The 25,184-nt window shown below is 38.3% G+C and overlaps 4 long non-coding RNA genes across 4 annotated transcripts in view; 2 read left to right on the top strand and 2 right to left on the bottom strand.

Annotated features, from left to right (window-relative positions):
* Positions 1-25,184, top strand: part of LOC309499034 — a 322,784-nt gene that overhangs the window by 267,171 nt on the left and 30,429 nt on the right. The window lies entirely within an intron of this gene.
* Positions 11,524-14,193, top strand: LOC309499036. Its single transcript, XR_014206108.1, has 3 exons — positions 11,524-11,967; positions 12,639-12,740; positions 13,355-14,193. It is a non-coding gene; the product is annotated as an uncharacterized lncRNA (long non-coding RNA).
* Positions 15,716-16,774, bottom strand: LOC309498981. The gene is made up of 2 exons (XR_014206090.1): positions 16,736-16,774; positions 15,716-16,173 (listed from the first exon to the last, which is right to left on the bottom strand). It is a non-coding gene; the product is annotated as an uncharacterized lncRNA (long non-coding RNA).
* Positions 16,778-18,721, bottom strand: LOC309498980. The gene is made up of 4 exons (XR_014206089.1): positions 18,574-18,721; positions 17,801-17,902; positions 16,988-17,092; positions 16,778-16,851 (listed from the first exon to the last, which is right to left on the bottom strand). It is a non-coding gene; the product is annotated as an uncharacterized lncRNA (long non-coding RNA).

Below are 25,184 nucleotides of genomic sequence, written 5' to 3'. Positions count from 1 at the left end.
CTTGTGCAGCTTGTGTGTATATATAGGGGAGAGTGGGGATGGTTGCAGTGCGGGGCAGTTGCAACATGGCTTATTTCTTCAATAAGGAATGAGCTAGAGAGATGATATTCATGCTCAGTTAACCCCTCGTCCCAGCCACGTGACCATTCCTTCTGCAAAAAATAAATGAAGACTTCAGATGCAAAAGCCTCTAAGTCCGTCTAAAGTTTTTGTTTAATATTAACATTTTATCAGACTCCTATGTATAGGTTTCTACCCAAGTACCGGCACTTCTGAATGGGCTGAGGCTGGGATTAAGTAAGTTTGAAGTGAAAGTATTTGATGAACGTATTCTTTGTGCGGAGAGCATTCACTCAATATTATTATCTCATTTTTGACAGATGTCGCTTTTAGAGGTTTTTGCATTAGAGGTCTTCAAATTTCAAGTTAAAAAAGTAATAATTGTAAAGTCATATATCATTTTATCAGTGTTTTCTTAGCTTCTCAAAGGCATAGCTAGCATATGTCAAAGCTAGTGTGTAAAATAGCAAATGTATCATGGCTGTCACCTTATAACAACATTGATTTAACCTTGTCGTAACAAAATGATAATTTTATGTAATATTTATGTAATAGTCAGGTATATCCCCTTTTATATTTAAGTAAAAATCAGACTAGGCATTATTTGATCCGTTCTGTGTTTTCAGTATGCCACAAGATATGAAATGCACAACAGACAGGGGTGTCCTTCTGTTCTGATGTTAACAGCAAACATAGTGAATCATAAAGGCAGGGCATTGAGGTCTTTGCCTCAGACTTTGCCATTTGCCACATAACCTTGCAAGAAAATATTAGAATTCATTCCAACATTAACTTAAATACACACAGTTCAGTAAGCTTTCACAGTTCACACAAGTATTATTAAATTGTGTTGATTTTTTTATCTAAATTTTATCACACATTGTGTGAACTGTGAAAGCAAAATAAATAAAATAAATAAGCAATACAATCATTCATTAACATCTTCTTCAAATGTATATATATATATATATATATATATATATATACACTGTATATATATATATATATATATACAGTGCTCAGCATAAATGAGTACACCCCCTTTGAAAAGTAACATTTTAAACAATATCTCAATGAACACAAAAACAATTTTCAAAATGTTGACAAGACTAAGTTTTATATAACATCTGTTTAACGTATAACATGAAAGTAAGGTTAATGATAACTTAGAGAACAACATTTTCAGTTTTACTCAAAATAGGGTGATGCAAAAATGAGTACATCCCGTGTCTGGAGCAAAGCTAAACTGATGGCATCATGAATTCACAGATGTACTGCTCTATACTGAAAGAGAAGATGCTACCATCACTCCGTGCCCTTGGTCGTCGTGCTCTTTTCCAACATGACAATGATCCTAAACACACATCTAAGGTCACTGTTGGATTTCTGAAGAAGAACAGGGTCAAAGTGATTCAGTGGCCAAGTATGTCTCCTGATCTGAACCCAATCGAACACCTATAGGGAATTCTGAAGAGACAAGTTGAGCATCACTCTCCATCCAGCATCCAGTCTCTAAAAGAGGTCATTCTTGCAGAATGGAAAAAGAAAGATGTTGCAAAATGTCTCCAATTTGTTCATTCCATGCCTAGAAGACTTGGTGCAGTCATTAAAAATCATGGAGGCCATACAAAGTACTAGATGTAGTCTACTTGTTGTGGGGTGTAATCATTTTTGCATCACCCTAATTTGAGTTAAACTGAAAAAGGTGTATTCTAAGTTATATTATTGACCTTACTTTCATGTTATAAGTTAAACAGATGTTTTATTAAACTTAGTTGTGTCAACATTTTGGAAATTTTTCACAAAAAAATATGTTTGTGTTCATTAAGATATTGTTTAAAATGTTACTTTTCAAAGGGGGTGTACTCATTTACGCTGAGCACTGTATATATATACAGTGGGGAGAACAAGTATTTGATACACTGCCGATTTTGCAGGTTTTCCTACTTACAAAGCATGTAGAGGTCATGCAATTTTTATCATAGGTACACTTCAACTGTGAGAGACGGAATCTAAACCAAAAATCCAGAAATCACATTGTAGGATTTTTAAATAATTAATTTGCCTTTTATTGCATGACATAAGTATTTGATCACCTACCAACCAGTAAGAATTCCGTCTCTCATAGACCTGTTAGTTTTTCTTTAAGAAGCCCTCCTGTTCTCCACTCATTACCTGTATTAACTGCACCTGTTTGAACTTGTTACCTGTATAAAAGACACCTGTCCACACACTCAATCAAACAGACTCCAACCTCTCCACAATGGCCAAGACCAGAGAGCTGTGTAAAATTTTAAAAATAAAATTGTAGACCTGCACAAGGCTGGGATGGGCTACAGGACAATAGGCAAGCAGCTTGGTGATAAGGCAACAACTGTTGGCGCAATTATTAGAAAATGGAAGAAGTTCAAGATGACGGTCAATCTCCCTCGGTCTGGGGCACCATGCAAGATCTCACCTCGTGGGGCATCAATGATCATGAGGAAGGTGAGGGATCAGCCCAGAAATGGCAGGACCTGGTCAATGACCTGAAGAGAGCTGAGACCCAGTGGTGGAGGAAGTACTGAATCTCAGTACTTAAGTAAAAGTACAAATAACCAGGGACATATTTACTTTAGTAAACGTAGAAGTACCACAATGAAAACCCTACTTGAGTAAAAGGTAAAAAGTACCTGATTTTAAATGTACTTTAAGTATTAAAAGTAGGGCTGGGAATCGATAAAAAAAAAAGTAACTAATTAATTGCACAATTTCTGTAATTAATTGCAATTAATTGCGCTTCCCCCAAGCTTGTAATCATCAATATTTAAACTTAGAATCACCTAATTAAACAACACAGGAAAAAAAGGGAACAGAAAATAGCCCTATATTAAAATATTAAACATCAATATATCAATATATTATTCTTTTTCAATAATCAATCAACATAATCAATTTAACAGATTATTATTATTATTATTATTTTATTAATTATTAAAACAAAATATAGTCCTACAAAGCTATTATTACCAGAGCATGTGATCAGAGCAGGTCATTTTACCATTGTTGCCCAGCATGGCTATACCAGCTCAGCAAACAGAAGTCAACAGAGAAATTTCACGTTACTTGAGTGGACTTTACTTTTCCAGTGCTTAGTACATGATTGAAGCCTTTGGGCCGTTAACGACAGAGCCGCCGACACACACACACACACACACACACACACACACACATACACACACATACACACACACACGGAACGGAGAGCTCGCCGCTGCTGGGCCATTAACGACAGAGCGAGCCGACACACACACACACACACACACACACACGCACACACACGCACGCAGCACAGAGCGCGCCGACCGACCGACACACACACACACACACACACACACACACTCACGCGCGCGGAGCACAGAGCGCGACGCACATACCGAGCGGAAAAGACCCGCTCATGAAAGCTGCCCGAGAATGAAACCTGACCGCCGAACATGGAGGGGCGGGACGGCATATTTCGGCCTTTTTAATAGCAGACGCAACAGGAAATCATTAAAACGAGGCAAAATTGCTGCGTCAATTGCGTTTTTTTTTTTTTTACGCGTTAAACATTTCAAATTAATCGCAAAGATTAACGCGTTAATTCCCCCAGCCCTAATTAAAAGTAAAAGTACTTTCATAACAATTTATTCCCTTAAAGATGAACTGAACTGAAAATTTGAGTACAGGTGATATAACAGATGTATTTTATTTATTCTCATTGGTACAATTATTAAAATGGCAGAATTTGTTAAAAGGGATAAAATGGTACGTTGAAAATGTTGTTGTTGTTACACGGGCACCGCCATGTTGGATTTCAGCATTCCGCTACGTCACTGGCATGGTAAGCTACTCTGTTGCTAACCAACACAAGCAGAGCAGCCATAGCATGTACATAGTCTGAGGCTAGCTGACATGGCTGAGGAAACAGAAACCAACAGGTCTAGGGGGGGGGTTCATACTGTATTGCCCCTGGCTGTAGTAATGAATGGTATAGGGCTAAGGCAGCTGGGGTTACGATACATTTTCACAGGCTACCTTTGACAAGGAAACCAGGCTTTATAGCGTTCAACAAAACTGAGACTGACACACTCGGCATTCATTGAAATTGAGTCACAAAAACCAAGCTAGATACCAAACGATCCAACCTAGGTAAAGGGCTAGCAGCTAAACACGTTGGAAGCACTTTTGTCAAACTCCACAAGCTAGCCACCACTCCGACCATATAAACTGTATAAATAAATCATGACTCCAACGATATCACAGATCGATAATAATGCGTTTACTAGCAGCTAACTAAACCGCAGCAGGTCTGTAAACGGAATCCAATGTCCCTCTCTACTCACCCTGAAGCTAGCTGATGTTCATCGTGTCAGGAAACATTGTTGATGCAGGGAGTTCAACGTTAGCTGCTAGGTCCATAGTAAGAGGTATATGTGTAGTAACCGGCCATACAGTATTTTGATTTTAACATTTTGCGTGCAGCTAACTTAACAAGTGATCCCATTGGATGAATTCTTCCAATCACATTTGCCATTTATCTGCCTCGACTTTCTAAAACGCACAGTACCTCAACCATGTTTGAGTATTTTTCTCTAAATGCACACGACATATATAAGCAGTCTCTATTTAATAAAATGCATAATGTGCTTGTATACAATAAATTAGAGTGCATGACAGGCTACAGCCCTCCAACCTCCCACCACATTTACCTCTTATAACACCATGAACCACTATTGCTCCATTAATAATTGACTATGTACATTGCAAATACAATCTGGATCATACCTGCATTACTTTTATTTCGTGTAATTTACAACGTAACGGCGTTGCATGCTCGTAGTTTCTTTTGCACTTGATCAGTGAGGCGATACAGCGCGCGCCGCTGCATTTGCGCGTGCAATTGAGTGTGCGCTACGAGAACAGGATAACGGCTGACAGGACAAGAAAGTCTGTTTTTCTGAGGTGAAAAACTTTATTTCAGCGTACACTTATGTCACTGCCTGGTAGTTCCTATTGTGCTGGGTTTTCTGAAGTAGTCATGATTCGCCTCTATAACATAACATGCTCTAAACACGCACGGAGAGTGGAAAAGGAGGAGCGGGGAGCAAGGATCACAAATTTTAACTATATCGATATATGCAATGGTCTAATTCCATATCGCACTTCAAAAATAAATGTTCCAGGTTGACCTCTCTGAAACAGATCGATTCCGTTGCAGTGTCCATGCTCCGGCAGCGCCCGCACCCACACCAGTCACTTCCCCCCAAACGATCCTGTACTGTAGGTGGAGCCTGAAACTGATCGTCCTCCATGTGGTGGTAGTCAGGTACTACTGGCCTGTCCCTCACAGGCTCAAACGCGTAACCAAAATTACTAATTTCATGTGTATAGGACCTGCAGCTGCAGCTGCCTATATACCTTTGCAGGTCCTATCATTCCAGTGACGTCATCAGAATTGCCAGCGTTCTTATACTAACAAACGCAATTTTTGTGTTGCTTTTAAAAAAAGCTATATTGATATTTTTAATAAAAAATGTTTTTGTGTAATATACTTTTAATTGTAATAAACAACACGTTATCAATGTTGATTTTTTTCAGTTCAGTTCATCTTTAATGTCTATATTCTAATAATTAGGGATGTAACAGTATGCAATATGAAACCTAAATCGCGACAAATAGATCCAAGAACCTTATAGTTAACATTTATAGCCTACAATACGTAGACCTACACCACAAATCTAGTTCAGGATAAATTCTTTAAAATTGGGCAATTCCAGCGTTATGGACGTGACATTCGCTGTAAAAACTTGAAATATAAATTCACAGAAAATGCATTTAATACATATTGAAACTGTTTATATATCCATACTCCTTTAATAAAGGAGTCCACACTGTTGCCTTTGGCTTGCTCAGTTGGGGATATTTTGGGGATATTTAATTTAATTTTATCAATCAATAAATTCCTCTTGAAACAAACTTTGTTGTATTATTTTAATTTAATACTGTGAAGCTGCTTTGATACAATCTGTATTGTGAAAAGCGCTATACAAATAAACTTGACTTGACTTGACTTGACATTAAAAAAATATCAGTCTAAACATGCGTTTTATATTTAATATAAGGGAAATACACATGCGTTACGGACGTGACAAAAAATCTTTAACTTTTAGGTGGCAAAATATTTTTTAGTAATTCTGTGAATTACACTGCGCAAACCAAAAGTAATACTACCCACCGGATGAAGAAGGGTTGGCTCTCCACAGAACATAAAATATTCATTTTATTTTATTTTTCGTGTTCACATTTGAGGAAAAAACAATGTTACATGACAGTTCTCCGTTACGCACGTGACCGCTCTGAAAGCGGCACTAAAAGACTGCTTTAAAACTTTCACAGAGACCTCAAACAGAAAGCACAAAGCCTTTCTTTAAAGTGAATTTCGTTTTGAAATAATTGTATCTTAATTTTAATCAGTGTCTCATCAACCAATTGAAGTAAAGTGAAGAAGTAAATATAGCAGACAATAGATAACCACGACACGGAGGCGCCGGCGCGAACTGGAGCTTGTCTCATTAATGAACCGAAACTCAGCATAAGGTAGCCTACTTGCTTCACAGACCTGATAAATGTATCTATAGAAAGCTTGAATTGTCTACTTTTAAACAGAGCAATTCAAAACGAAAGAAAACAGACTGCTCTCTGCTTATATAATCCATATGAAATGTGCATTTCTCTCTGGCGCGTTCATTACTGCAAAGATCGCGAGTCAGCATCGTCAACTTCATTTTTGCAGCCGACACTGACACAGAAAACACTTGTTTATTAATAAACAATTAAAATGTCTCCTTGCTATACTTTACATATTCATTCATTACTTTTGCCGGTTCTTTGTGTCAGCTTTTAGGTGCTTTATTGACTGCGCCACCCTTACATGTTACATGAGCTGATGCGTCACCACCGCATCAGCACCGAAAATATGGAGATTTTTTTCAATCCCTGTTTTGACAGGAGGAAAAACTGATCAGAAAATGTAACGAAAATGTAACGAAACATTGTAGAAATGTAGTGGATTTGAAAGTATAATAATTGCTGCAAAAAGTAACGCAGTAAAGGTCAAAAGTATGCACTATTGATTCTACTTAAGTAAAGTTCAGATACGTGAAAAATTTACTTAAGTAAAGTAACGTAGTATTTGTACTTCGTTACATTCCACCACTGCTGGGACCACAGTCTCAAAAGAAAACCATTAGTAACACACTATGCCGTCATGGATTAAAATCCTGTAGCGCACGCAAGGTCCCCCTGCTCAAGCCAGCGCATGTCCAGGCCCGTCTGAAGTTTGCCAATGACCATCTGGATGATCCAGAGGAGGAATGGGAGAAGGTCATGTGGTCTGATGAGACAAAAATAGAGCTTTTTGGTCTAAACTCCACTCGCCGTGTTTGGAGGAAGAAGGATGAGTACAACCCCAAGAACACCATCCCAACCATGAAGCATGGAGGTGGAAACATCATTCTTTGGGGATGCTTTTCTGCAAAGGGGACAGGACGACTGCACCGTATTGAGGGGAGGATGGATGGGGCCATGTATCGCGAGATCGCAACCTCCTTCCCTCAGTAAGAGCATTGAAGATGGGTCGTGGCTGGGTCTTCCAGCATGACAACGACCCGAAACACACAGCCAGGGCAACTAAGGAGTGGCTCCGTAAGAAGCATCTCAAGGTCCTGGAGTGGCCTAGCCAGTCTCCAGACCTGGACCCAATAGAAAGTATTTTGAGAGAGCTGAAAGTCCGTATTGCCCAGCGACAGCCCCGAAACCTGAAGGATCTGGAGAAGGTCTGTATATGGAGGAGTGTGCCAAAATCCCTGCAGCAGTGTGTGCATACCTGATCAAGAACTACAGGAAACGTATGATCTCTGTAATTGCAAACAAAGGTTTCTGTTCCAAATATTAAGTTCTGCTTTTCTGATGTATCAAATACCTATGTCATGCAATAAAATGCAAATTAATTACTTAAAAATCATACAATGTTATTTTCTGGATTTTTGTTTTAGATTCCATCACTCACAGTTGAAGAGTACCTATGATACAAATTACAGACTTCTACATGCTTTGTAAGTGGGAAAACCTGCAAAATCAGCAGTGTATCAAATACAGTACCTGTTCTCCCCCCTGTATACAATATATACACACACACACACACACACACACACACACACACACACACACACACACACACACACACACACACACACAGAAAGTAATCTCTCCAACTCTGATCACCACAAGGGTCAATGGTGGAGTATACAGTGAAGCAGTACAGAGGGGGAGAGCAAGGAGGGACAAAATGGATACATTTGAGGGGGAGACTAGGGCGGGATATGGCAGGCTGTGATGAATGACTTGAACACTCACAAACACTCCAAACAAAGAGAGTGTGTGAGCGAGTGTGTGTGTGTGTGATCGCAAGCTATGGACAGCTCCTGTCAAAAGAGGCCATTTTATTTATTTATGGTTGCTGTGCTTAAGAGATGGTCAAGGTCAGGCTATGTGTCTGCTCTCCTGGTTTTGTGAGCTGGATCAATTTACGAAATATGTCTGTTAACAATTCTACTGACACTCGTCTCTCTAATCCGGCAGTGTTTCACCTTAGTAACCCATATTCCACTGCTGTTGCTTTGGCACTGGGATAGAGGGGTATTTTCGACAAGTTTAGATATTTACACATCAGTTAAGAACTCATTGTTTATTTGCTGCACCCGAAAGGTTCCTCCACGTTTCCTTGTACGGTTCTTGTTAAAGTATATCCTCCCCCCATGTGGATTGTAGATGTAATCCCACGGAAGATTGAACTCCATCGATCTGAATAGAGCAGGCTGGAGAGGCAGTTATTATGGCTTTGGGAGACTCATTGTAAACACCATGTCAAGAGTATCCCTTGAACAGCAACGTCTCGCTTCAGCAAATCCTCAGTCTCCTCTCTGAACTTAACTGCACTCTGTGATTCTTATGTTTAAGGCAGCTTGCGTTTAATATAAGGCTACTCAGTCAGTATCTGAGATTGAGAACCAAATGATAACAGGCCAGTCAGAGATGTAGTGTAGTGGTTAGCACATGTGCTCAGACACACTGAGTTGTGGTGACACAAGTTCAAATCTGGTTTGTGACATTTCCTCTCCCCATAATATCCTGTTTTCTCTCTACTCTACTTTAAAGAAGAGAAGAGAAAAAAAAAGACAAAAGGCAAGGCATAATTCTGGTATTTTCCACAACATTTGTGGTCACGAGAGTCATACCTCAAACACATATTTAGGCCTAAATGTAAGATTGATGTATTTGAATTACATATCAAATTTCAATCCATTTGTATTACACAGTTTTAACATAAACTAGGAAACTTAGTGTGGTGCATGGGTTAGATATTTATCACATATTATCATATATCAATAATCAATACATCAAATGTGTTTCAATCTCACATATTTTAACTAAATGGATATTGATTGTTCCACAGCTAGTCATATTTTATGCTCATACTTTTTAACTGAATAAACTGAACGACATTGGCAACTTATTTTGTAACTAAACTAACTTTATAAAACATTTAGGTTTCACATCCACACTTTGAGAGTTGGTTCAGTAAACCAATTAATTAAGTTATAGTTATAAAAGTCTCCATTTTGTATATTTACGTCATGGTCATTAGTGGGTTTGACTTTGGTTATTGGTTATACAGACATTATTCAATCCACTCCTGTAATATGAACTAGGCAATCTGAGTCACACCTGTTATTAAATACAGTTTTCTTACAGTTGGTTCTCAAAAAACAGAAATCCCCTTCAATCTGTTTTATTGTTTTGGTAACTTAAATCAGATGAGTAACTGAAATCCCATGCAATGGTGTTACCAAAATGGAATTGACACCATCCCTGATTCTAGGTCATGATTAAGTTTGATTTGCAGTGGGCTTGAGTGGTGATGTATATATCACATGACTTCATAACCTCTTCCTCCCATAGTGACTTTCATCGTTCATGCAGCCACTATTAAATTAAAACCAGGGACTGGAATCCTCTTTCTCTTAGTCTATCTGAAAAACAGACATAATATTTATTTTATTTTATTTTTTTCAATAAAATTATATATAAAAAACACTCTGTACCCAAAGAACAAACTCACATCTGAGACTGATCAAGCTGTTGTCTTAGATGGGTCACTCACTGTTTCCCTCACATTAACTTTTCTCTGAAGTTTGTCTGAGATGAGCTGTGCAAAATTAGCAGTGAGAGGCTACACAGTAAATATGATGGTGTTGTTTCAACTATGGGCAGATTTAGCCTTGTGGACTATCAGGAAATAATTCTTCACACGTTAGTTTTCTCTAATCTCAAAATAGTGTTTAAAAGCATTCTGTGTTGGAAATAACATTTGAATGGCATTTATGTCTTGCTAAGGCTAATTTTATAGTTAACATTTTTATGTATCAAAATAAACAAATAAACAAAAGTAATATGTCAAAAAGTAAAACAAAATTACAAAAAGCCATATTTGACACTTAGCATGATAAAAAAAAAATGCTTGACAGGTAATACAAATAGTACAATTCAAAAAGTTATATTAACCCTTTTCTTCTCACATTTGCCATATTTCATCTCAAGCTACACTAACGTCATGAACGATCTTATTGTGGTAAAATTGTTTGGTGTGTTGAAAATGACACAGATAAAATAATATATATATAAATATATATATATATATATATTAGTAAATAATTTTTGCTATATAAATATTGACAGTTTAGGATTTTTTAAATACAAGATTTATGATTTTTACTTATAAACATGTTTTACTCATATTTCGTGATGATTTGCATATTTTAAGATGGTATGTCTGGTTCTGAGACAAGGCACTTACCATGGTATATTAATGCATTAGATGGTTATAACATACAGTATGTATAACGACACAGTGGCCCCAAAAATTATTTGAGCTTTTAAACCTTAAAAATACCTTAATGTCTTTGTATTATCCATAAACCCAAGTGGCATTTACTGTAAATAACAACCCTGTATCACATGAAATACGTTCTGAGGAAACTATTTTGCAAATCGCAATTACGTTACATGCCAACATATAAGCAGTGCTATTACGTTGGTCCTTAACCTAATATAAGCAGTGCTATTACGTTGGTCCTTAACCTAATATAGCCAATCTATTGCAGTGCTATATTACGTTTGTCCTGAACATAATAAATCCAAAGCAGGTTTCGTAGCATCTAATGCTGTTCATTTTGTTTTAATTATTTACTCCCTTTTTTCTCATTGGGCTACAAAATATTATCTATGCCAGGGCGAGTCAAATGGCGGCACCCAGATAATTTTTATCTGGCCCTTAAACTTGTTTTTGATTATTAAAACCCCTCGCAATCTGATATCAAAGTCCCCGCAAATGTTTAGCGCGTTCAGCGGTGATTTTAACAACGCACGCGATCATTCAGCGGTGAGTTTAACAACCGAGTCTCACGGCAGTTCGTGATATGGTCACGTAATTTAATCTATTGATTCGTGCCACGGACACGTTTATTTCGTTATTTATTTTTTATTTTTTTAAACTAATGTATTTTCAATGGGAAGCGTCTTTCGTGATAACAGCATGATTCTTTGCAGCAGAGAAGCTGTTTAATCAACATTTATTCACGAGATCTTATGTATTTTTATGTATTTTTTTAATGTTATTATTTCGATCTTATTGCCGGGGAAGCTGGATTGCTTTGCTGTTTATTGATATTTTTAAAATTATATTTTATCAGTAGGAAATCGCGCTGAAGAAGTCTCGTTCCGAACACATCGCGATATTTGGCATCAGTTCACGTGTGTCAGATGTTGGTAAGTAAATAAATACCTAAATACGCTGTCCTATAATGTGTGATATCATGTCTTTTCTGTTTGTCGATATTAATCTGCCATTATATCTGCCATCTCCACGGAGACTTTGCGTTTCATTGCTTTCTAATTCAAAACAGGGTGATTAACACTGCCTGTCACGTGACGTGCTATAGGCCTAGATATTCATATCAGATTAAAAATAGTACAATTATTTCCAAAGTTGTATTTGTAGTAGAAGCACAGTAAAAACAACACTTACCATGCTTTTACCACAGTAACATTAGTTTTACTGTGATAAGTGTAGTAAAAAGACAGTAATCACAAAACTTACCATGCTTTTACAGTACCACACTATTTGTAGTTTTAATGTGGTACTTATTGTAAATGCACAGTAACCACAACACTTACCATGCTTTTACCACAGTAACCATAGTTTTACTGTGATTGGTTTAGTAAAGGACAGTAATCACAAAACTTACCATGCTTTTACCTCAGTATTGATTGATAGTTTTAAAGTGATATTTGTTGTAAATGCATATTAACCACAACACTTGCCATGTTTGTAAGGCTTTATAATGTAACATCCAATATTTGTAAGGTATATCAGTACTTTTTCCTTGAAATAATCCTATATATTATACATAATGATATTTTCTTTTCTCTTTTTTCAGCTGAAAAGACCAAAAGGGCCTTTCGGACTCAGTCAGCCCATTATTGTTGGAGGAGAAGTAAACGGAGGAGACGGACAGCTTCAAAGGCAAATATTCGCAATGGTATGTGTGTGTTGGTTTTAACCCTAAATCAAACATTTTATCAAGCATTTGTTGTTTCTTAAAACTTTTCTCACAAAACCCATAGCCCAATCAGTACAAACAGAGACTGAAAGTCTTGATATTTCACAAGATTTAACAAGTTGTCAAATTCGTATGATACTCGTACATATTTGTATACTCGTACACAATCCTGCAGCTTTTACTCCTAGTGCTGTCATTGGCTACTGCCTCAATTCCTGTACATATTTATCGCGATATTTGTAAATCAGTTGCGCCCCTTCTTGGAAAGTTGTCGGATGTCACACACACTGTCAGAAAGTTTATATTAATTGTAAATTGGACCCTGTCTGTTTATGTTCCAGTAATACATGATGTCTCTCCACACCTCATAACCTACCTCTGTTTGCAAGAGTGGAAAAGCTTATCTGACTTGTCACATGACATTAGATACTCGATTTTTTGTCATAATCAGATCAGTTACACTGCTGATAACTGTCCCGTTTGCATGTAAATCATTTTCATGATTATTGCTTGCTATTAAAGACATACTTTTATTCATAGAAATGCCCACATATCAGTGAACTTAACATTTAATTATGCAACACTCTTTACAGAAAACATATCCCACAGTTATGGATAAACTCACAACATCATCATCAAGTCCTGTGCTGGGCACATTGGGCAACAAGTGTCCTCCAACGTATTCGATCCGTGGCCAAGTTCTTCACATCTTCCCATGGGACACTGACATTCTTCAGGTCTTCGTGAAACATGTCTCCATGTCTTCCTTGGACTTCCCTGTCTCCTGCATCCTCCTGGTGGTGTCCACTTCCTAACTGTCTTTGGGTGTTGTTGTTTGGGCATGCGTAGGATGTGTCCAGCGAGGTGCACCCTTTGCTCTGTCTCAGTTTCTGAAAGTCTTCATGTGGAGTCCCACTCCTCCTCAGGATCTCTTTGATATATGCAGAACCAATATTGAAAATAGTGATTTATCTTTTTCCATATTGTTAAAGCGTTTTGTTTTCTCTTTTCAGCTTCATAAACTGTACTTGATGTCTGCCTAATGCCTTTTTCAAAAAAGTGTCAGTGCTCATCAGGTGTTTTGCTAAAGGACATATTCATTGCATAGTTACAATAAAAGTGACCAATAATCACAAGGATATAGAATGAAAGTTGAGAATGTAAAATGTTGTGCTTATGTTTTTACCTATTTGTTCTTTAAAGCGAAGAAACAAATGTATGTTCACATAACAAACTTGAACCTCATCTCTTGGTTTGTAAATATATAACTTCATCATAGCAATTTTTTAACGTTAATGTATGTGTCACTATAATAGATTGCCCCTGTATCTGGATATTTAATTAACTGATTTTTATACTGTTGTGCTGTAGTTTTGGCGCTACATTTGTCTTTAAACAGTTTGACATTAAATATTGGAATAAGCTTTCAAAATGGTGTCCATTCATTGTGCTTTTGTTACATTTATTTGAATATAATTGATATACCTTTAATATACTATACATACACTGTAAATGTTAGAAGCACTTTAGTACATGTAATTATTTTTAATTAAAATACTGCAAAACTACCCTGCTGTAGGCCATTGCTTAGAAAAAAAGTTTCTCTTTCAAATGTATTTATGCATCAGTCTATGCAAATTTGTGTCATTGATCATGTGAACTCGTTTTTGGATGGTAACCACACAAAGGAGTCTTTTGTTTTTAAATATGAGTTTTATAATTTAATTAGAAGGAATGCATGTTTAACAGCCTAAATACAATTTATTTAAGGTATCTATCCCTGCAGCCGGAACCAGAAGAGATCTGTCATCGTTTACCATAAATGGGCATGTAAGTGTGACGCATCTGTTCAGCTGGGTTTGTATTGGCGGTGACCTTCTCGCAGAGCTCGCTGTGATTGGACAATCGTTTAACCCATATAAAACGGCGCTTCATGTTACAAAGTATGTTTTGGTGTTATTATTACGTTAGTTATACATTAAGCTAACTATAAAGTGTCTCTATGTTGTGAGAAATTACTCCTTTACCGAGATCCTAACCCTAACCCTAAGCATGTCTGCACATTTCAATGAACTACACAGCCCATGCTTCCTGTTCCACTGATAGAATGACAGAGATATGTGGGTAATGTAGTTTAAAACGTTTAGTAATAAAACAATAAATGTTAAATAAATAATATATTTAATGGACAACTGGATATATCATTTTGTTCATTGTGCAAACCTTTATGACATATATGAGGGACAGGCTGAAATTTGATATTTTACTGTGAGCACTTTAAAAATAACCTTTATGCCAGCTTTCCATATATGTCTGAAAACTGTGGCCAACATTATTTATTAAACATAGTATAAGCAGTTGTCCAGCCAATTTTCTCTTTGATACACTAACCAGACTTTGAGTTACAGCCATTTGAAATGTGCATTTGTTTGCTCTTCTGGGGGCCATTGCTGGGCCCCTGGGGGTGGAAGGACAGTATAATCTACACAGATCTACACATACTATTACTATTACACAAGGATAATGCACCATTCAATAAAACAACAAAAAAACAGTGCCAACATTTCCTTTTCACCCCCTCTTGCTGCTTATATTCCTGACATCAGTGATATATAGAGTATACTAGAATGATCAACATGGATCATCATCAATTAAGCTTTAAGTATTTATAGCAAGATAGCCCACTGCAGCCTCTTGTTATTCACATAGCTTCCTTTTATTTCACTGCAAACTGGCATACATGCAAGTATGTGCAACTTTTGTTGCATTGTTGTCCCAAATATCATTAACCAGATCTAAATTTTTATGTTCCAAGTAAAAAAATCATGGTAATTAATTATATTTAGTTATTTATAAGTTATTAATTATATGTAGTTATTTTTAAAGAAATAAGAAATGAAAATGTCTCAAATAAAATTTTATATTTACTGTACCAAACACAACTTTCAAAACAAAATAGTCACCATACTTTATTAAACAACACTTTATTGGAGAACAAAGCATACAGTTGATAAAGTAGCATAAAGACAAATGAGATTCAAGATAAATAAAAATGTGTCTTCAAAAATACATTAACATCATTTGAATCCATTCACAGCTGCTGAAGCCACAAAATGAGTGCCAGATAATCATATTCAGTCACCTACAGAAAACAGATTTGATATTGTGTTGGAAAATAATGATTCATTAGAAGAACACAATAGAGACATACAGGGAAGAGCAAGAAACCAGTTTAGCTGTGATAAACTGGTTTCTTGTTCTTCCCTGTATGTCTCTATCGTGTTCTTCTTCCTCGTCTAAACAGTTTGTTCAGTTGAAGAACAGAAGATGTGATCACTGATGTGGTGTAGCTTTTTCTCAACCAGAAGAAGAAGTCTCAACATCCCATTGTCAGGCGTTCTCCAGTCCTGGTCTGAAAGTAAAACAAAAAAACAGAAACCAAGTTGTTTAATGGACAGTCGGGTCAGCTTATGTTCTGCATGATTTAAAGCAGTGATGGTTTACTGCCTATTGTCTAGAAGTAAACTTGAAGACTTTGGTTAAAATTTTCAGATGTGCTCGATTAGGGTTGGAGGTTAACTCTTAACTAACCTCAAAAAGTAGAATGCAAAGGGCCAGAGTTGCCTGTTCCTTACATAAATTTATAAAGCAGCATTATATAATATACACATTGAAGTATATATATATATATATATATATATATATATTGCAGCACATAATATAAGCTAAGTACTGAACAAAAACAGTTTTAACCATATCAACAGCAACACATTTTAAAAGATTTTTTAGAAAGGCATGGTCTCTTTTGAGCCTTTGCCAGGGATGCTTGATTTCTTTCCAGACAACATACTCTTCTGTCAATTGTTTCAAGAGCTTCACTTGGTCAAAAACCAAGTGATAACCTGTACAATGTAAAATTGTCAACATCAAATTATGTACTACATATTACAGCATTGTTTCAATACAAGACATACCAATGGACTCACGCACTTTTCTGTCGTCTTTGGGCACCAAATGTTCCTTCCTCACCCGAAACAAAGGACTTATTCGATTAGCTTGCGTTGATATAAGGACTGGTCTTCCTTCTCGGCTGTAAAACAAGAAAGTCTCGACTTACTCTATTGTTCTTGAAACACAAATTAAGACAGTTATAAATAAGTTAATTTACCATATGATTCAGGAGAGAACATTTGATGAGTAAATACTGATATATTAAGAAACTTCACCTGGGAAGGGCTGATCACGGCAAGATTCGCTGCGACTCACTAGTAGCTCTTGTGAGGGTTGAGTTTGATATTGGTAAAGCTTTAAAAAAAAAGGACTAAGTAATCCTGCAAAACAGAAAGGAAGGTAATTTTAATACATTACTTGCAAATAGTCAGTTTATAACTGTAGGATATGTTTTCTGTAAAGAGTGTTGCATAATTAAATGTTAAAAGCATTTTTATGTATTAAGTTCACTGATATGTGGGCATTTCTATGAATAAAAGTATGTCTTTAATAGCAAGCAATAATCATGAAAATGATTTACATGCAAACGGGACAGTTATCAGCAGTGTAACTGATCTGATTATGACAAAATAATCGAGTATCTAATGTCATGTGACAAGTCAGATAAGCTTTTCCACTCTTGCAAACAGAGGTAGGTTATGAGGTGTGGAGAGACATCATGTATTACTGGAACATAAACAGACAGGGTCCAATTTACAATTAATATAAACTTTCTGACAGTGTGTGTGACATCCGACAACTTTCCAAGAAGGGGCGCAACTGATTTACAAATATCGCGATAAATATGTACAGGAATTGAGGCAGTAGCCAATGACAGCACTAGGAGTAAAAGCTGCAGGATTGTGTACGAGTATACAAATATGTACGAGTATCATACGAATTTGACAACTTGTTAAATCTTGTGAAATATCAAGACTTTCAGTCTCTGTTTGTACTGATTGGGCTATGGGTTTTGTGAGAAAAGTTTTAAGAAACAACAAATGCTTGATAAAATGTTTGATTTAGGGTTAAAACCAACACACACATACCATTGCGAATATTTGCCTTTGAAGCTGTCCGTCTCCTCCGTTTACTTCTCCTCCAACAATAATGGGCTGACTGAGTCCGAAAGGCCCTTTTGGTCTTTTCAGCTGAAAAAAGAGAAAAGAAAATATCATTATGTATAATATATAGGATTATTTAAAGGAAAAAGTACTGATATACCTTACAAATATTGGATGTTACATTATAAAGCCTTACAAACATGGCAAGTGTTGTGGTTAATATGCATTTACAACAAATATCACTTTAAAACTATCAATCAATACTGAGGTAAAAGCATGGTAAGTTTTGTGATTACTGTCCTTTACTAAACCAATCACAGTAAAACTATGGTTACTGTGGTAAAAGCATGGTAAGTGTTGTGGTTACTGTGCATTTACAATAAGTACCACATTAAAACTACAAATAGTGTGGTACTGTAAAAGCATGGTAAGTTTTGTGATTACTGTCTTTTTACTACACTTATCACAGTAAAACTAATGTTACTGTGGTAAAAGCATGGTAAGTGTTGTTTTTACTGTGCTTCTACTACAAATACAACTTTGGAAATAATTGTACTATTTTTAATCTGATATGAATATCTAGGCCTATAGCACGTCACGTGACAGGCAGTGTTAATCACCCTGTTTTGAATTAGAAAGCAATGAAACGCAAAGTCTCCGTGGAGATGGCAGATATAATGGCAGATTAATATCGACAAACAGAAAAGACATGATATCACACATTATAGGACAGCGTATTTAGGTATTTATTTACTTACCAACATCTGACACACGTGAACTGATGCCAAATATCGCGATGTGTTCGGAACGAGACTTCTTCAGCGCGATTTCCTACTGATAAAATATAATTTTAAAAATATCAATAAACAGCAAAGCAATCCAGCTTCCCCGGCAATAAGATCGAAATAATAACATTAAAAAAATACATAAGATCTCGTGAATAAATGTTGATTAAACAGCTTCTCTGCTGCAAAGAATCATGCTGTTATCACGAAAGACGCTTCCCATTGAAAATACATTAGTTTAAAAAAATAAAAAATAAATAACGAAATAAACGTGTCCGTGGCACGAATCAATAGATTAAATTACGTGACCATATCACGAACTGCCGTGAGACTCGGTTGTTAAACTCACCGCTGAATGATCGCGTGCGTTGTTAAAATCACCGCTGAACGCGCTAAACATTTGCGGGGACTTTGATATCAGATTGCGAGGGGTTTTAATCATCAAAAACAAGTTTAAGGGCCAGATAAAAATTATCTGGGTGCCGCCATTTGACTCGCCCTGGCATAGATAATATTTTGTAGCCCAATGAGAAAAAAGGGAGTAAATAATTAAAACAAAATGAACAGCATTAGATGCTACGAAACCTGCTTTGGATTTATTATGTTCAGGACAAACGTAATATAGCACTGCAATAGATTGGCTATATTAGGTTAAGGACCAACGTAATAGCACTGCTTATATTAGGTTAAGGACCAACGTAATAGCACTGCTTATATGTTGTCATGTAACGTAATTGCGATTTGCAAAATAGTTTCCTCAGAACGTATTTCATGTGATACAGGGTTGGTAAATAAATATTATCATTGATAACATTGGTGTTATCTTACTCTGTCCTAAATTATATGTCAGCATTTTCCATGCAGTTCACCACCAAAAGCACTGCAGATTTGATATAATACAAGATTTGATTTGTGTTCATACTCTTTCTTGACTCTGTTCACACATTGGTTCATTTAAACACCATTGAAGAGTCTCTCTCTGCTCTGCTTTGCCTCCTGCTAGGGTTCACAGGCTTGTACGTCTTTAATTATGGATCAGATTCTTTTGCCCCTGTTTTAGAGCGACTCCAGACCGGCTTCGCTCAAGTCATCCACTTGAAAGTTTGAAAACCTCCAGTGACAGGAATATTAATGTGGCGGCAGTGTCGTATCTGTTTCAGCTCATGCATATTCAATGTCCCCCCAGCTCTCTAAGATTTATGTCAGACTGTGCAGGCGTGTGCTTCTCCACCATTTTAGATAATAGCATGCTAAATTGATGTTATCAGGAAGAGTCTTTCTCTCTTTCTCTCTATCTCTCTCTCTTTCAGTGTTCCTACCTTTATCTTTCGTTCATCGGCCCTTTCCTTTCTCTTTCTCTTTCTCTCTCTTTCTCCATCTCCTCCACCCCCAATCTCCTTGTTGGACAGAAGTTATTAAGGAAGCCTAGGTCAGCTCCTGGCGGACTTCCTTGAAAACACCCCACAAGCTCACTAGTGACACCCCAGGAGACAACAGAGGGGGCCAAAATGTATATTTTGGGAGCAGATTGGGGGCAATCCTTTGGATTATCTTTTAATTAAGGACGCTTGAGTTGTGCCCACTCTGTTGAAGCAAACGCCCAGCTGCTAATGTAGTTTAAACAGACATACTTTGTTTAATTATGGCTAATCGCAGGGGCCCAGAGTCCAGCCCTCTTTGATCTACCACTGGCAGGATAATCTTTCTGGCAGATAGCATCTTGTGTTCGTCCCCGGCTTCTTTTTAGATGTTGCAATGGGAGGTCCGAGATTAAGCATGGGTTAATTGAGCCAAGGTAGCTGTGTAGCGGTGTGCCTCTGTGTGTGTGTGCATGTTTGTGTGTTAAACAATTACAGAGTACTAACTAATGTTAGATTTGCATGGTTAATGGGTGTGTGACGTATTACAGGGTTATACAAGTTATAAATTAACCAAAATCGAACTGCTTTTTTAGCACCCATTACTCCAATATTCAGTGTCACATGAAATAATTTATAATATGCTGATTTGGTGATCAATAAACGTTTTTAATTATTTTCATTATTAAGAGCAGCTTAATATACAGTATATAAAAGTACAAATGGAGTTAATAATTAATAATAGAATTAATAAATATTTTCCAGCTCTCCCCAGTAGTGTTTTAGGTATTGTGGTGGTAGGAGCAATGACAGACACAGTGGGTGTGGCTTCAAGTCTCGGAGAGGCGTTTATTAACAAACAAAAAAAGAAAATTTACATATAATTGTCCAAAAAGGGTAAAAAAAGCAGGGAAGGTAGTGCTCAGATGGGTTGTTCCAGGTAAAGGGGGTGGGGTCCAGGCAGCCACACGCGCTCCCCTCTTCGGATCGGGGTGCGAGGGGCGGTGGCTTCTCCAGCGGCTCTTCTTCCCAAGGGTCGCTGCACTTGAGGGGCAAGGCGGCCTGGGCTGGCCATTCTCAGCCTGACAGTGGTGTCGCGTGCATCCCTGCTCGGGCATACAGGTCCAGCAACCCACAGCTTGGCAGCGCAGGAATCCCTCCCCGCTCCCCTCCTCGACTCCAGAGTGCATGAATGGGGAAAAGAGACTGGTCTCTTGAGGAGAGGCTTGCTCGGCATTTAACAGTGGTGGTGACAAGGCTCCGTTCGATTCAGGTGTGCCTCAGCACGTGCCACCTGTCATGGTTGTGACAATGACCTGACTAATGCAAGGACAGTTAAGGTGATGATACATGGGGCAACTTTTAGAGCAATGTTGCAATGTTGCTGAGCAATGTTGCTTGGGCACTTTCCCATTGAGAAAGGGCAATACATTTCTATCTGGATACTTCTATCTGGATCGATCGGTCGTGGGGCCTGTGTCTCACCTGGTTGCCCGTTGACGGCAACATTGGCCAGCAGGGCCGGAGTGGGACTCATTTTCAGCCCTGGAGTTTCATGCCTTAGACCGGCCCACTTTAGTTCCCGACTGACTATTAAATTAATGTAATTAAACCCTCAGTATATAAGGCCCAATCTTCCAAGGGCTATCTGGCCCTTCCCCCTACCCCTAACCCTCCAACCAAAAGAGAATCGAGACAACCCTACCCCTTCACGGGAACGCGCAAAACGGAGGGGTCAAGGGCCAAGGGGTGAATTGGGATTGAGCCTAAGTCTGCAATAGTGCTCTGTTCTGTACAGCCTTGTAATTCATTGTATTTTTCAAAAATATAATTTTCTTTTCTGTGCAATATCAGTACACAGGGTTTTATAAATACAGAGGTCCCAAAAGTGATCTAGGGGGTTCGGGGGCATATTATTTTTCCACAGTCATTGGCAAAGAACATCTGTGTTAAATAGGAATCCATTGTAATAAAGTTATTCTCATTATTATGCAATAGGCAATTGCTCTACCTGCTCTCCTCTCTCATCTCCATCTCCTTCTTCTTCTCTCAGTTTCTTTATCTTTACCTGTAAATCTCCCCTTCCTGAAGCTGAGCTTAGATTGATACAGTCTTTGCAAAGTGATTATTTATGTCGGTCGTTTAAAATTTCTATCGTAAAACAGCTGTTTAGTTTAGCAACGTGCACCTTATCTCGTGAAGTGTCGCGTTGGGATTCGCGCACGGCCGCGGCTCGCGCTTCTGTGAACATAAATCCCGCTTGCTTTGATCGGTCATATCAAACATTTTGCCATTTCTGACGAGCGGTGTTTGAGTGCTGAAGCAGCTCAGATGATGAGGTCGGTTATCGTCGCGATATGCGAATCATTGCAGCACCAAATTAGTTAATATTAGGCAATTATTTCACAATGTTCATTATAGGCTACACTCAGGAAAAATTACCTCAATGGTCGGTACGGCCCTGACTCGTAGGCTATTTGGCCGCTTTTCTAGAGATGTTTTATTATTCTGGCCTTTTCAGCGCCGCCTTTGTGCCTAGGCTATTATTATCCATGTTTTGTATCTCTTATTTTTTGTTCGCACATCTCTAACAAAGTGACTTTATTTATGTTTTGTGGGGCTGCGAGAAAATAATTATAAAAAAATTGTGGGGCTGCGCTATGACTGGAGCCTATAGGGAAAGCATTCAACCCAGTGCCATGACAACACCGGCCCTCCTGGCCAATAAAACAGACCGGCCCACCGGGAATTCTCCCGGTGCTCCCGATTAGCCAATCCGGGCCTGCAAACAACATTGCTCAAAAAGTTACCCCCTGTATCATCACATTTAGATTGTTCATTTCTTTAAATACAGTTAAAATGAATTACATACATTGTTAATGTGCAAAATTGTGATATTGCATTAGTTCCATGAATTGTAGTGCATAGAATTCCTGTTCATATTTCCAGGCATTGTTAATATACTTTCATTGTTAAAACATGATATGGTCTGAAAAATGTTGCTTAAGTGATCCATGGGCTGGAGGAAAGTCCAAATATCATCTCAGCTCAGTCCATAGGAAACGGTGTCCAACAGGGGAGAACAAACACGTTAAAAGGAAAACAAAACAAGAGAAAAGTTTCAGCTCTTTAGCTGCAATCTAACCCTCTCTCTGGTGTCTTTCATCTGTTGTAAGTATGCAGTGTAGAGAGGTTTCCCACTGATACAGTACGAGTGATACCGCCAAATCACTAACTAAGCATGGGAAAAGGCCGGAGGAAATGATCCTCTGGTCTCTTTCTCTCTGTCTCTCTCTGTCTCCCTTTTCCTTTTCTCTCCCAGACACATATTGTTTTTCTTTCATTTTAAGGTCTTAATTAAATTCTCATAGTTTCTCATGCTTCTTGCATTTTTAGTTACATGCTCTGTTTGTTCATTCTATCCTCCTGCTTTCCTCTTTTTTTCTTTTTGTTATTTCAAATGGTTAGCTTGTGTTGTGTGAACGGAACAACTAGTTGTCTGTCGTGTCACAGTGGGTCACGCTGCATTGAATACACTTGTGTTTGTGTGTGTGGTTCAGGTATACCCTACATGGGGACAAAATATGACAATATCCAAAATATTTTTCCTTGTGGGGACATTTTTTGGTCTCCATTGGGAAAACAGGTTAGAAATCAAACTAAGTTATGCATACTAAAAATGCAGAAAGTTCCCTTTCAAGTGGATGGGTAACGCCGGTGTCTAAAGCACGTCTACACATGGCAATTCCTGATTGGCTAAACATGATGATGTATCGACGTAGCACAGTACGTACCATAAATAGATGCCAGACCAGTGTGTTGTCAGCTTATTTGCATGTTTGAAGGTCATGGGGCTCACATTTCGAGTTGGCTTGAGACGTGCGATCGAGACATTTATTTTGACCTCTCCACAGACTCTGTGGACCCCGTTCTGGATCTTGAAGTTTGCACTGTGATTTCCTTAGACCAGAATGAGGAACTTACGATGTCTGTGTCTTACTCTGAGGAGTTGGATGCAGATAGACAGGCGGGTGTTTGGCAGAGCAGTCCTGTTAATCTGTTGCGCTCGAGGAACTGCTTGAGGTTGTAGGTTTGAAGTGTTGAGTTTAGAATGGCCTGATGAGAAAAAGCATGTCACTATGTTTAAGCCTGATGACTGCTACACAACATCTGGCCGAGAGCAACCTCCCAGCCACCATCTCCCATTCTTTCATGACTTCCAACTCTGAGTTGTCGAGGTCTTAAAGGAATCCCTACTCTCACTGGCTGCATACGCAGGCCACCTCCACATACTCCACGGTGGTCGATATCACGATAGCATGGGTATATACCTATGGAAGAGACGCTGGCAGGCTATCTCTCCCCCTCAACTGCATCATCGTGGAGGAAACATGCCTTACACACCAAGGCTTGTAAGGCAACATCTACCAGGTTGGTGCGTCCCTGCACACCATGGCGGTCTTGCAGGCCTAAAAGGCTAACCTGCAAATTTTCACCTTCTGGCCTGTTCAGTGACGCAGTCAACACTGTTGTTGACTGGTACCAGGAGGCCAAGAAACAATCTGTGGCATTCAGAGAACTGATCCCTTGCTGGATCCAAGAGCCATCCCTGTCCACCAGCTGCTCCAGGCCAGGATACAGTGATAGGAGAGAGGAGCAAAAGGCCAGAATGGTGGCCCGTGTTGCCACTTGTAAAAACAGGGGGACCAAGAAGCGTGCTCATGCACAGTCATCCATGGGGAGACAGGATCTGAGATCTGTTATCTCCTCCAGGGCTGCTCAGAAGAAGTCCTGACAATCATAGAACCTGGCCCCATTTGTGAAACCAAATGGGGATCTGAGGGGCTATAGATCTAAAGAATGCCTAGATTCAGATTTATATTCTGCCAGAACACAGGAAGTTTCTCAGGTTTGCTTTCGGGGGCGAAGCATACCATTATCGAGTTCTTCCTTTTGGCCTAACTTTAATCCCATGCACATTTATCAGGTGCATTGATACTGCTCTGGCTCTTTTTCTACTCCAGGGCATCTTTGTACTAAATGACATAGTTGATTGGCTGATATTAGCTCCATCTGAGGAATTGGCTGCATAACACTGAGATGTTGTGCTTGCCCACATGAAGAAGTTAGGGATGAGATTGAACTCTAAGATGAAAGTACTTTCCTCAGTTCAGAGAATCTCTGTTCTGGGGCTGGTGTGCGATTTGACCATGATGCAGGCACGTC

The sequence above is a fragment of the Leuciscus leuciscus genome (assembly GCF_965113295.1).
Source record: "Leuciscus leuciscus genome assembly, chromosome: 5".
Classification (NCBI taxonomy): domain Eukaryota; kingdom Metazoa; phylum Chordata; class Actinopteri; order Cypriniformes; family Leuciscidae; genus Leuciscus; species Leuciscus leuciscus.
The sequence above is the reverse complement of the archived record's forward strand: the minus strand, read 5'-3'. Positions and strand labels throughout refer to the sequence as shown.